The sequence below is a fragment of the Cucurbita pepo genome, chromosome LG01, assembly GCF_002806865.2.
Source record: "Cucurbita pepo subsp. pepo cultivar mu-cu-16 chromosome LG01, ASM280686v2, whole genome shotgun sequence".
Taxonomy (NCBI): Eukaryota; Viridiplantae; Streptophyta; class Magnoliopsida; order Cucurbitales; family Cucurbitaceae; genus Cucurbita; species Cucurbita pepo.
Genome location: NC_036638.1, coordinates 14154322 through 14165451, shown reverse-complemented (window position 1 = coordinate 14165451; position 11130 = coordinate 14154322).

The following is an 11130-nucleotide window of genomic DNA, read 5'->3' as shown; positions in this document are numbered from 1 at the left end:
AATGCCGCAACCACGATTGACGAAGACGAACTACGAGAATTGGAGCATTCAAATTCAAGACGCATGGGAGGTGGTCGATGAAGGTTTCGAAGAACAGAAGGATACCACGGGTTATACGGCGGCGCAAAACAAGGCACTAAAAGAATTACGATCGAAGGATAAGGTAGCATTATACATGCTGTTTCGAGCTGTTGACGAGTCAGGCTTTGAGAAGATTGCAAGGGCAACTACTTTAAAAGAAGCGTGGGACACTTTAGAAAAGGTGTTCAAAGGAACCGACCGAGTCAAGCAGGTGCATCTCCAGACTCTGCGTGGCGAGTTGGAGAGCATAAAGATGAGAAGTTAGAAAATGTATCTGACTACATTATGCGCGTACAGACCGTGGAAAATCAACTAAATTGAAACGGAGAAATGTTACCCGAGACGTGGGTTGTGGAGAAGATCTTGAGGTCGTTAACAAACAACTTCGAGAATGTTGTATGTGTCATAGAAGAGTCGAAGGACCTAGAGACGTTCACGGTCGATGAGCTCGCCGGTTCTCTCGAGGCACACGAGTGTAAGGAAAAGGAGGAGACACTCGATCAAGCGCTTCAGACTAAGGCATCAATAAAGGATGAAAAGGTACCCTACTCTCAAAAATACTCCAGGTAGAGGTTGAGGAAGTCTAGGGAATGGTTGAGGTAATCAAGGAAACAGTTATTAAGAAAATTATAAGGAGAAGAGACTATCGATCCAAGCAAATTGGCGTGGAAGAGGACGCAATCAAAAATTTAATTCCAACGTCCAGTGTTACAAATGTAAAAAATATGGTCACTATGCAAACAATTGTGGCAGAATGGGTCACTATGCAATAGATTGTCGACCCAAGGAAAAGGTGGAAGAAACGATCAACCTAGCCTTGGATGACGCAAGAAACGGAGACATTCTCTTAATGGCCCAAAATGAAAAGCTGAAAACAAAAGAGCACGGTGGTACGAAAGACGATGGCGATAGTTGTGAGGTAGTGGAAACTGTTGGAAATGAGGTGATGCGCAGCGGATGTGGCAAAATCCTGATAGCGGAGATGAGAAAATCGAAGAAAGATGAACAACTGAATAACAGAGAGCTCGAGCTCGAAGAGAGAGAGCTTCAATGGCCGAAAAGGCAATTCGAGGAAGAAAGAAGAAAGATGATGAAAATGGAAGAAGGAAAGAAAGAGTTAGAAATAAAGGTTAAAAGGTTAGAGAAGGAAATTGATGAGTTGAGTGAGTTCTTCTTATCTTAAACAGGAGAAGGAAGAGAATGGGCAAGTAATCTCTGAACTTATGAAGAAAGTTGAAGAAGAGAATGGGCAAGTAATCTCTGAACTTATGAAGAAAGTTGAAAAAGGTGTGAAGAAAGAGAATGACCTGTTAATGGAGATTGATGCTCTAGTGGACGAGTTAGTGAGGGAGGAGAAAGATATAGAGATGCTGACTCAACAGAGAGAATCACTGGACGCGAACTTGAATCAAGACCAACAGGAGGCAGTGAATTTTTACGACACACAATTGAGACACTCACTCGTGATAAAGATGAAATGGAGGAAGCAAAAATGGAAGCCGAAAATATTGTTGTGGACTTGCGAAGGGAATTGAGTAAACTAAACGGAGCTATGACGTCTGAATCGAGCGTGGCTGAGAACGGAAGAAATGAGGAGTTGGTATCTCAAATGGGCTGTTCTCGAGAAGCTCCAAATGAAGTCTTATCAGAAAATGACAACTTGAGTTTGCCACTCGAAGACAAGGAGAAGAAATTGAAGAAACCACGACTGAGCTCGAGAAAATAAAAGCGGCCCAGGTGGAATCATTGAATAGAGCATTTAAAAAAAAAAATGTGGTTTTTAATTTTGTTAATTTAGGTTTTTGAAATTGAGGTGCAGAAAGAAAAAGGCCAAAAAGGAGAAGAAAAAAAAAAATCATTTTTCAGAGAGAGTTAGTTATGAGATAGCCAATTTTAGATTTTAAAAATCTATAAATTAATTGTTTTCAATAGCAATATGAGAGATGAAGAGTGTAGAGAACAAAAAGTAAAAAGCAATAGAAAAGGGATTCGATTTCAATAGCAATATCAAAGATAAGAGTGCAGAGAACAAAAAGTAAAAAGGAATAGAAAAGGGTTTTTCAGAATTCTTTGTCTCCTTTGTCTCTCCCCTCTCGATATCTCCTTTATAGCTTCATGATTGTTATTTTAACAAGTTAGTTTTAGAGCGAACGTTTATTTTTACAAATTGATATAGCGAATTTTATTTTAACAAGAGTGTAGTTTGACTTGGAGTGAGTCCTTGTTGTGTCTCAGTCTTCGGGACCTAAACAGGAGGCTGGGTCATTCCTACTTCAAGGGCCAACCTTTGGTTGTGGCGTCTTGGGGCAGACCTTTTCTTATGTGCCATATCTCTAGCTTCTCCTGTAAGATCAAGGATGTTCACATTTATTAATCCTATCTTAGCTTGATATTTAAGTTTCCTTCAATCTAGAAACCCTATCTTATTTTCATATCCTTATTTCTTTTTTCATAAAGTTTTAAAGGCTTACTTACCTGGCCGTGGGAACGTCCTAGAGGTCAAGCCAAGGAAAAACCCTTACTCTGATATCAATTGTAAAGACCTATGTTTTTTTTTTTTTTTAATATTAAAAAATATTAAAAAAAACATAGTTAAACATAAGTTTTTACTTATAAGCTAGTTAAAAAACACAAAATTAAAAGCATGCACAAAAGATTAACACAAAATATAGTACGTTAAAGACGGTGTTGATCCATGGCTCTCATCCACGCCAGCTCCTAGTTACTTGAAAAAAATATGATAAACATGAAATGAGTAAAACTCAGTAAGCAGCCTACTTGTAGGCTTTTAATTGTGACCTTGAGCTAGGATACAACTTCTTGTTTCATTTTCAGGAACTATACTTGTAGGCTTTTAATTGTGACATCGAGCTAGGATACAACTTCTTGTTTCATTTTCAGGAACTATACTTTAGGGGTCATCATATCATGTATCGTACTTTAGCCCTGAAAACTTTTTGAGAGTAACCATTACTTCTCTCCCCATGTGTGCATAGGTGGTGTCATTATAATCGTGACATCCCAGGGCATCCCACCTAAAGAGGAATAGGGAATCGTAGTACACCTCGTGATGGGAGATAATGGTTACTTTAGGCATACTTGTTAAGCATCTTATTTGCATTCACCTAGGTGTTTTCTTGGATTCTTGGTGATCCTAGGTTTTATGCATAATGTCTTGGGTCAACCTTGGAACTTAAGAGTTCATCTTAGGAATAGCCCAATGTGATCTTGTGCACGTAGAATCTTGTTGGCGACCAAGGGTACGTGTGGAAAATTTCTTATTCCATGGATACCTCGTTAGTCATCTTAGGAGGTATAGCCATATGGATCGTGATGAACATTTTTCTTCATATCTTGCTTTCGCTACCTAATGTTTTATAATGACTCCCAAAATTCACTACACCTCCTGAGATAAGGATTCATGCAACATTTCGTAATATTTGGAGGTCGTTTAGGGCTTGAACCGTAGGTAATCTACCTTAGAGGCATTATGATCATTTTTCACCGTTACATGGTTTTCCTACTTAACCTTATCTAATTACCACCAAATTTCATACATAATCCCAAAGTTCAAGGTGGCTACTTACCTCTTGTCCAGTGTTCGGGATCCTGTTTCTTGAGATTCCAGTACTCGTTTTCCTCTAAATTTTCGGTAGTAACTTCCTTAGTGAGTCTAGTTTCTTGAACTATTGAGAATTTTGTTAGAACTAGCCAGAAATGAGTTTAATTTGATGAGAAACCAAAGAGGGTCAATTTTAGGATTGATTAAACCAACCACATCATCGTCTTCTTCCTCTTGCAGGGGAAGAAGACGCTGTGTGGCGTTGCTCCTCCGTCTGAAAACAGAGTCCGCAAGCCCATTTTAGAGCGTTTCTCCCCTCGATTTCTTCATAAAACTTAAAGATAAACTGTTAAGAAAGAGTTTGTGATAGATATCTCACCTTCTCGTGAACTACAGCGTAAGTTGCAGGCGTCCAAAGTAGGGGGAAAAACTCGTTTTGTCGTTGGAGTAAACCCAGGAGGGTTTGTTATTGGTTACGACGATGTAGGCACTATCAGACCACGCCCCCTTCACTAAAGATCTTCCTTATACTTTACTTAAACTAAAAGGATAATTCTTAGAAGTTGACGGGGCGTGGTTGAGGTAAATTTTGAGTTACTTCCCTCAGTCTGCAACTCAACCCAAAACGCAATTTTTCCTTCTCTTGGGCAGCTCGAACTAGGCTGTATTAGCCCTCGAATCTTTCATCAAACATGCTCTATTTAGTCCCCTCAAATTACTTGAATCATCCGTTTTAGGCATTAAGGGCCATAAGTAAGAATTTGAATTTTTTTTCCAAAATCTTATATGATATCGAATTTCTTTGATTACGCTCGTTCTTGAGGTCATCTCCCTTCGCTACCTTCTTCGAAAATGGTTGTTAAGTGTGCAGAAATCGATTGGGATAGGATTCGCCCGAAGAATATGCTTGGAGCCTCGAATTGGATTTTGAGCATTCCTATGAGTTCCTTCAACGGTGGATAGAGTTGGGGAAATAGGATAGGGGCGTTTTTGAAGCTTCATTCCTCACCTAACCTCTGGGTAATCCTCTTTAGAATGTAAAGGAACAAGTTTGAGAGAAAAAATATAGATTGTAGCTTTCAAATTTGGAGTAATTCTGAGAACAATATACCCAAAATCTTAACACTCATAACTCTCGGGTAAGGTCTCGATTGAGCTTGTTTCCTATTCCTATTAATTGCCCCCACTTCATAATTTATAGATGAATAATGATCCACCGCTATTGGAACATCCAGAATCATCGCAATTTCATCCTTGAGTTTTCTGGTTCATTCTCCAAAATTATCTGCTCCGATTAGGGCTTTACCGACCTCGATTTTGAATTTTAGCCGTTGGATGTGATGAGTTGTGAGTGTTCTAGACCATACTTAATTTTTTAGGAGATCCAACCGCTGAGGTTTAAGTTTCAAAGCGTTTTCTACAGACGATCATTGTATATGCTCTGGTTCTATTGATAGTGGCATTCAAGTTATTATCCATTCTTAGAGGAGAGTTTGGGTCATTTTCCATTTTTATTATTTAAATATTATTTACAAACTGCCTCCTTTGGAAATCTTTGGATCCTTGGGTGTTACAGACATAATTAAGAAAAGTATAAATATATATATATATATATATATATATATATATATATAAAAAAAAAAAAAAAAAAAAAAAACTTTAAAAAAGTTATATTTTTTTTTAACAAAATATTCCAAAAGCCACAAATTACTAAAATGTCCATGAACTTAAAGATAATTATAAAAATGCCCCTACATTTGCGGTAGAATTGGTTCGTAGGTGAAAGTCGTTCGAATCTTGCAATCCAATGGGTGGATTTGCCAAAAAAATTGGATATAATCTAGAAGACTTCAATGTCTTCATATTCAATGGTTAGTGTTCAAAGATGAAGTCGGTAACACCTGATCTCAGTAGATTTTTTTTATTTTTTTTATTTATTTTATTATTATTTTTTTACAAACCTTCCAAAATCTTCTAAGTTTAAAAATAAGCATTGTTTTTAGATGTTTCAAGGTCAGTGTAAGCTTCATCCATAAATAAGAAGACGTGGACTACTTCTTCGAACCAGAATGGAGGCTAGACAATTGTTGAATTGTGAGGATCAAGCTCCAACTTTATGGGCTTGCTACTCTTGGGCTCATCGTCCCACAGCAATTCCTATCACTTCTAAATGAGTTTCCAACAAATTTAATGAAAGATTCAAGAGTGAGTCAAATAAGTTTTCTCAATTTGAGTTTTATGACTGACGAAGAGAAGAATTTTTTAAATATCAATTGGAGGCTACAAGAAAATCCGTCCCTCTAAATCACTTCCATTCTTTTTATGGGAGCTTAAGGATGAAGTTTCATGAAGATCACAAAAGTTAAAGAGGTCAAGAACAATGGTAATCGAAGAAAATTTATATTTAAGCAAGATTAGGGGTCATCCAAAATTATCCCCTATAAACCATATCATCGGTTAAGGAAAAATCCTACTAGCTTGTATTTATATTTTTCATGAAGAATTCGAGGGTGAGGAGATTCTTATCGAGTTGGCTAATAAGCTTAAGAATCAAGTGGAAAATTGGTAAGAATTTGAGAGCTAAAATCATAAAATTTGGAGCATCCACACAAATTCATCCTTCAAAATATATTCTATAGTTNCCGCAAATGTAGGGACACTAATTAATGTTAACCCAAGCAAGGATTATGTGCCTAAGGAGGTTATTTCAATGGCCTAAAAAATAATTACAAGGATCCAAGACTTTTGAAAAGTATTTTAAAAATAAATAATAGGCAAAAGAATTTAAAGATGCTNAAAAAAAAAAAAAAAAAAAAAAAAAAAAAAAAACTTTAAAAAAGTTATATTTTTTTTTAACAAAATATTCCAAAAGCCACAAATTACTAAAATGTCCATGAACTTAAAGATAATTATAAAAATGCCCCTACATTTGCGGTAGAATTGGTTCGTAGGTGAAAGTCGTTCGAATCTTGCAATCCAATGGGTGGATTTGCCAAAAAAATTGGATATAATCTAGAAGACTTCAATGTCTTCATATTCAATGGTTAGTGTTCAAAGATGAAGTCGGTAACACCTGATCTCAGTAGATTTTTTTTATTTTTTTTATTTATTTTATTATTATTTTTTTACAAACCTTCCAAAATCTTCTAAGTTTAAAAATAAGCATTGTTTTTAGATGTTTCAAGGTCAGTGTAAGCTTCATCCATAAATAAGAAGACGTGGACTACTTCTTCGAACCAGAATGGAGGCTAGACAATTGTTGAATTGTGAGGATCAAGCTCCAACTTTATGGGCTTGCTACTCTTGGGCTCATCGTCCCACAGCAATTCCTATCACTTCTAAATGAGTTTCCAACAAATTTAATGAAAGATTCAAGAGTGAGTCAAATAAGTTTTCTCAATTTGAGTTTTATGACTGACGAAGAGAAGAATTTTTTAAATATCAATTGGAGGCTACAAGAAAATCCGTCCCTCTAAATCACTTCCATTCTTTTTATGGGAGCTTAAGGATGAAGTTTCATGAAGATCACAAAAGTTAAAGAGGTCAAGAACAATGGTAATCGAAGAAAATTTATATTTAAGCAAGATTAGGGGTCATCCAAAATTATCCCCTATAAACCATATCATCGGTTAAGGAAAAATCCTACTAGCTTGTATTTATATTTTTCATGAAGAATTCGAGGGTGAGGAGATTCTTATCGAGTTGGCTAATAAGCTTAAGAATCAAGTGGAAAATTGGTAAGAATTTGAGAGCTAAAATCATAAAATTTGGAGCATCCACACAAATTCATCCTTCAAAATATATTCTATAGTTTGAGGAAAAGATAATGAAGAGATTTCATTTTATGAAGAAAGCACGACGTGATAAGATTTAGATCGCCCCAACCAATAACAAGTTTCTAGATCTTTCTTTGGTGGGAGTAAGGTTGTCTGACGAACTTTCAAGGCCTATAACTAAAGCAACAATCTACGCCAAGGCAAGTTTTTAGTCTCTACCTCTTCCTTACAACGTGATCTACAAATTCCATGAAGAAATCGAAGGAAGGAACACCCTCCATATAGTGAATTATAATTCAAGAAATTAAACCTAAAGCTTAATGAATTTTAAGTCTACAAGTTTATTGAAGAAGCCCACTCAAGATAGCTGCTTAATGAATTGTTCAAATTTATTTTAAGTGGAGCTGGCCACACGTGCACATCATCTCCATTGACTAAAGGTTGGAGACGATGACGTGGATGATTCAAGTGAACAAACTATCGTTTGGTTTCTTAAACTATCCTCTTTTTATTTAATTTTGGCATTTTTTTTCTAACAAGTTCTCATTCATTTTTCTTTGATTAAGACTTGGATATAAGGATTACAAGCATGTTATTTAATTGTTTTCCTTAAGAACTTGGTGAACTAAAGGTTTAGCATGTTTGTATATTGAAGAGCTTTTTGTGATTCTGATTGTGATTCTAATTCATCTAATGGAATTGTTGGGACTAGAACAAGCTTGATTTATCTTTTCATGATTGATGTGTGTTATTAGGAGAATCCGCCTAATTTTGATCTTTAGAAAACTTGATAGGTCCTCGAAACACCTCGTATGCCTATGTAGGACTGTTGGATGACCTGATATGTGACTTAGAGACCTTTATGCATGTGTAATGAGCTTAGCCTTATGTTTAAAAATGCTTTAGTTCATAAGCCACGTATAAGCTCAATTATGTTTGTATGGGTTCGCTAGTATTATGTATAGATGGTTATGGCACAACTTGATCATGAACTTACCTTGATTAGTAAGGGTCTTTTTAGTATAGAGGAATGTGATGTCATTCACTTAGGAGCCGGTAGTATATTAGAGAAGTCTGTAGTATATTAGAAGATACTATTGAGGGAGCTTGTTATATAGAAGGAACAACTAGTTAGTTCTCAGCCGTAGACACATAACCCATTAAGAAGATTGTGGATTGGTTGCTTATCCGTTAGAATCATCTTAGAGTTTGAGACATGATGAGGCACCCTTTACTTCAACGCATATGTAACAACTTAGAAGAACCAATGAGATATGTAATGACTTAGAAGAACCTCGAGTGATCCTGATAAGTTAATTACACCCCTAAACTTGGTCTGACATGGTTCAAATGAAAGAATAAGTCTAATAGTGTTGGGATATGGAGCCTAATGACTATCTATAGTAAAAGATCTGGTAGAAATATGTATGGTCGATATTTCGTAAAGATCTGGTAGAGATAAATATGGTAGATATTTTGTAAAGATTTGGTAGATATATATTCTATAGAATATATCTGTAGGTTAAATATTTTAAAGCTATATTTAGTAAACAGAAACCATATATATACCCATTAGGTTGTGCTTTCATAGTGTACTTTCTTCATTCTCTGTATTCTCTCGTACATACCTAAAGTCATCAATAAAACCTTTAGTCAATATTCCTCCTTGAATTTTCTATCTCCTGTTCTTTGTGTTCATCTTGATCGAGTGTGTGTGTTGTTGAGCGATCCTAACAACTAGTATCAGAGCGAGGCGAAATTCACCACGATCCATGAAGATGGAAATTTCAAAGATTGGAATTGAAAAGTTTGATGGATCCGATTTCAGTTTCTGAAAGATGCAGATTGAAGATTATCCAAACCAGAAATATCTTCACAAACTCCTATTAGGGGTGAAGCCGGATACTATGACCATGGAGCAGTGGAAGCTCAAGGATCGTTAGGCCCTAGGGTTGATCTGGTTGACGCTGTCCAGAAACGTGGCATTCAATATCATCAAAGAGATGACAACGTCATATTTGTTAAAGATACTGTCAAATATGTACGAGAAACCATCGACTATAAACAAGGTGTATTTGATGCGGAGACTGTTTAATCTACAAATGTCATAAGGTGGATCTGTTGTTGGCCATATAAATGAATTCAATATGATTGTAAGTCAACTGCGTTCGGTGGAAATTAATTTTGAAGATGAAATTAAGGCATTGATTTTGATGTCATCTTTACTCGAGTCGTGGGATACCGTTGTTGCCGCAATCAGCAGTTCACGAGGATCTGATAAACTGAAGTTCGATGAAATTTGAGATGTAGTTCTTAGCGAAAGTATTCACAAATGGAAAATCGGAGATTCATCTGGCAATGCTCCCAGTGTTGATCGAAGAGGAAAAAGTAAATCAAAGGACCCAAACAATGGGCGATCAAAATCAAGGAACCAAGGAAAATCTCCAAACAAACCAAACGTAAAGTGTTGGAGTTGTGGAGAGAAAGGTCACTTTCGGACAGATTGTACAAAGAGGAAGCAGAATCACAAATCAGAAGATGACGATGATTCGGTAAATTCAGCAAAAGACATTAGGGATGCTTTAATTCTCAGTGTGGACAGTCCAATTGAATCCTGTATTTTGGATTCTGGTACATCTTTTCATTCGTCTCCAAATAAAGAGCTGTTTCAATATTTAAAGTCTGGAAGTTTCGAGAAGGTGTATCTTGCTGATAACAAAGATTTGGAGATTGAAGGAAAAGAGGATATCTGCATAAAAACTCCGGCAGGAAATCAGTGGACATTAAAGGTTGTTAGATACATTCCTAGTCTCAAGAAGAACCTGATCTCTATTGGTCAGTTGGATAGCACAGGTCATGCAACAAAGTTTGGGAAGAGTTCGTGGAAGATTGTGAAGGGTGCTATGGTGGTAGCACATGGCACAAAATCTTGAACCTTATACACCACTGCAGGGTGTATGAACATGGTTGCTGTTGCTGAGAGTGCTTCAAATTCAAGTTTATGGCATAATAGACTTGGACATATGAGCGTTAAAGGAATGAAGATGCTGGCTATGGAAGAAGTTTTGTTAGGTTTGAAATCTGTTGATATGAGTCCTTGTGAGAACTACGTTATGAGCAAACAAAAACGAGTTAGCTTTACAAAGACTACCAGAGAATTGAAGAAAAGTATCGGGACAACGAAGAAAGTGGAAGTTGGGGTTGAGATGCTAAAAGATTCACCTAGGGATGCTGTAAGTGGTACTCAAGAAACTCTTGAGACTGATGTTGCTGAGGAACCAGAGGTAAAACAAGTGAGAGTTGAGATTGAGTTGCTAAAAGATTCATCTAGTGATGTTGTAGCGGATACTCAAGAAACTCCTAAAACTATTGCTGAGGAACCAGAAGTCGAGCAAGTGACACCTGAGCTAGTGTTGAAAAGATCATCCAGAGCCATTAGAGTACCAGATAGGTATGTACCTTCTTTACACTATCCGTTGGTGACTGATAAAGGGGAACGAGAGCCTCTTGATGAGGCCCTACAGTTGGAGGATACAACCAAGTGGGAGTAAGTCGTGGATGATGGGATATCTAGGCTTAAAAAATGTGTTGCTCTTTCATTTGCTGAGGCTAAGTATGTGGCAATAGCTGAAGCTGGAAAGGAGATGACATGGATGACAGACTATCTAAAAGAATTAGGTAAGAAGCAGCATGAGAAGACTCTTCAGGTAG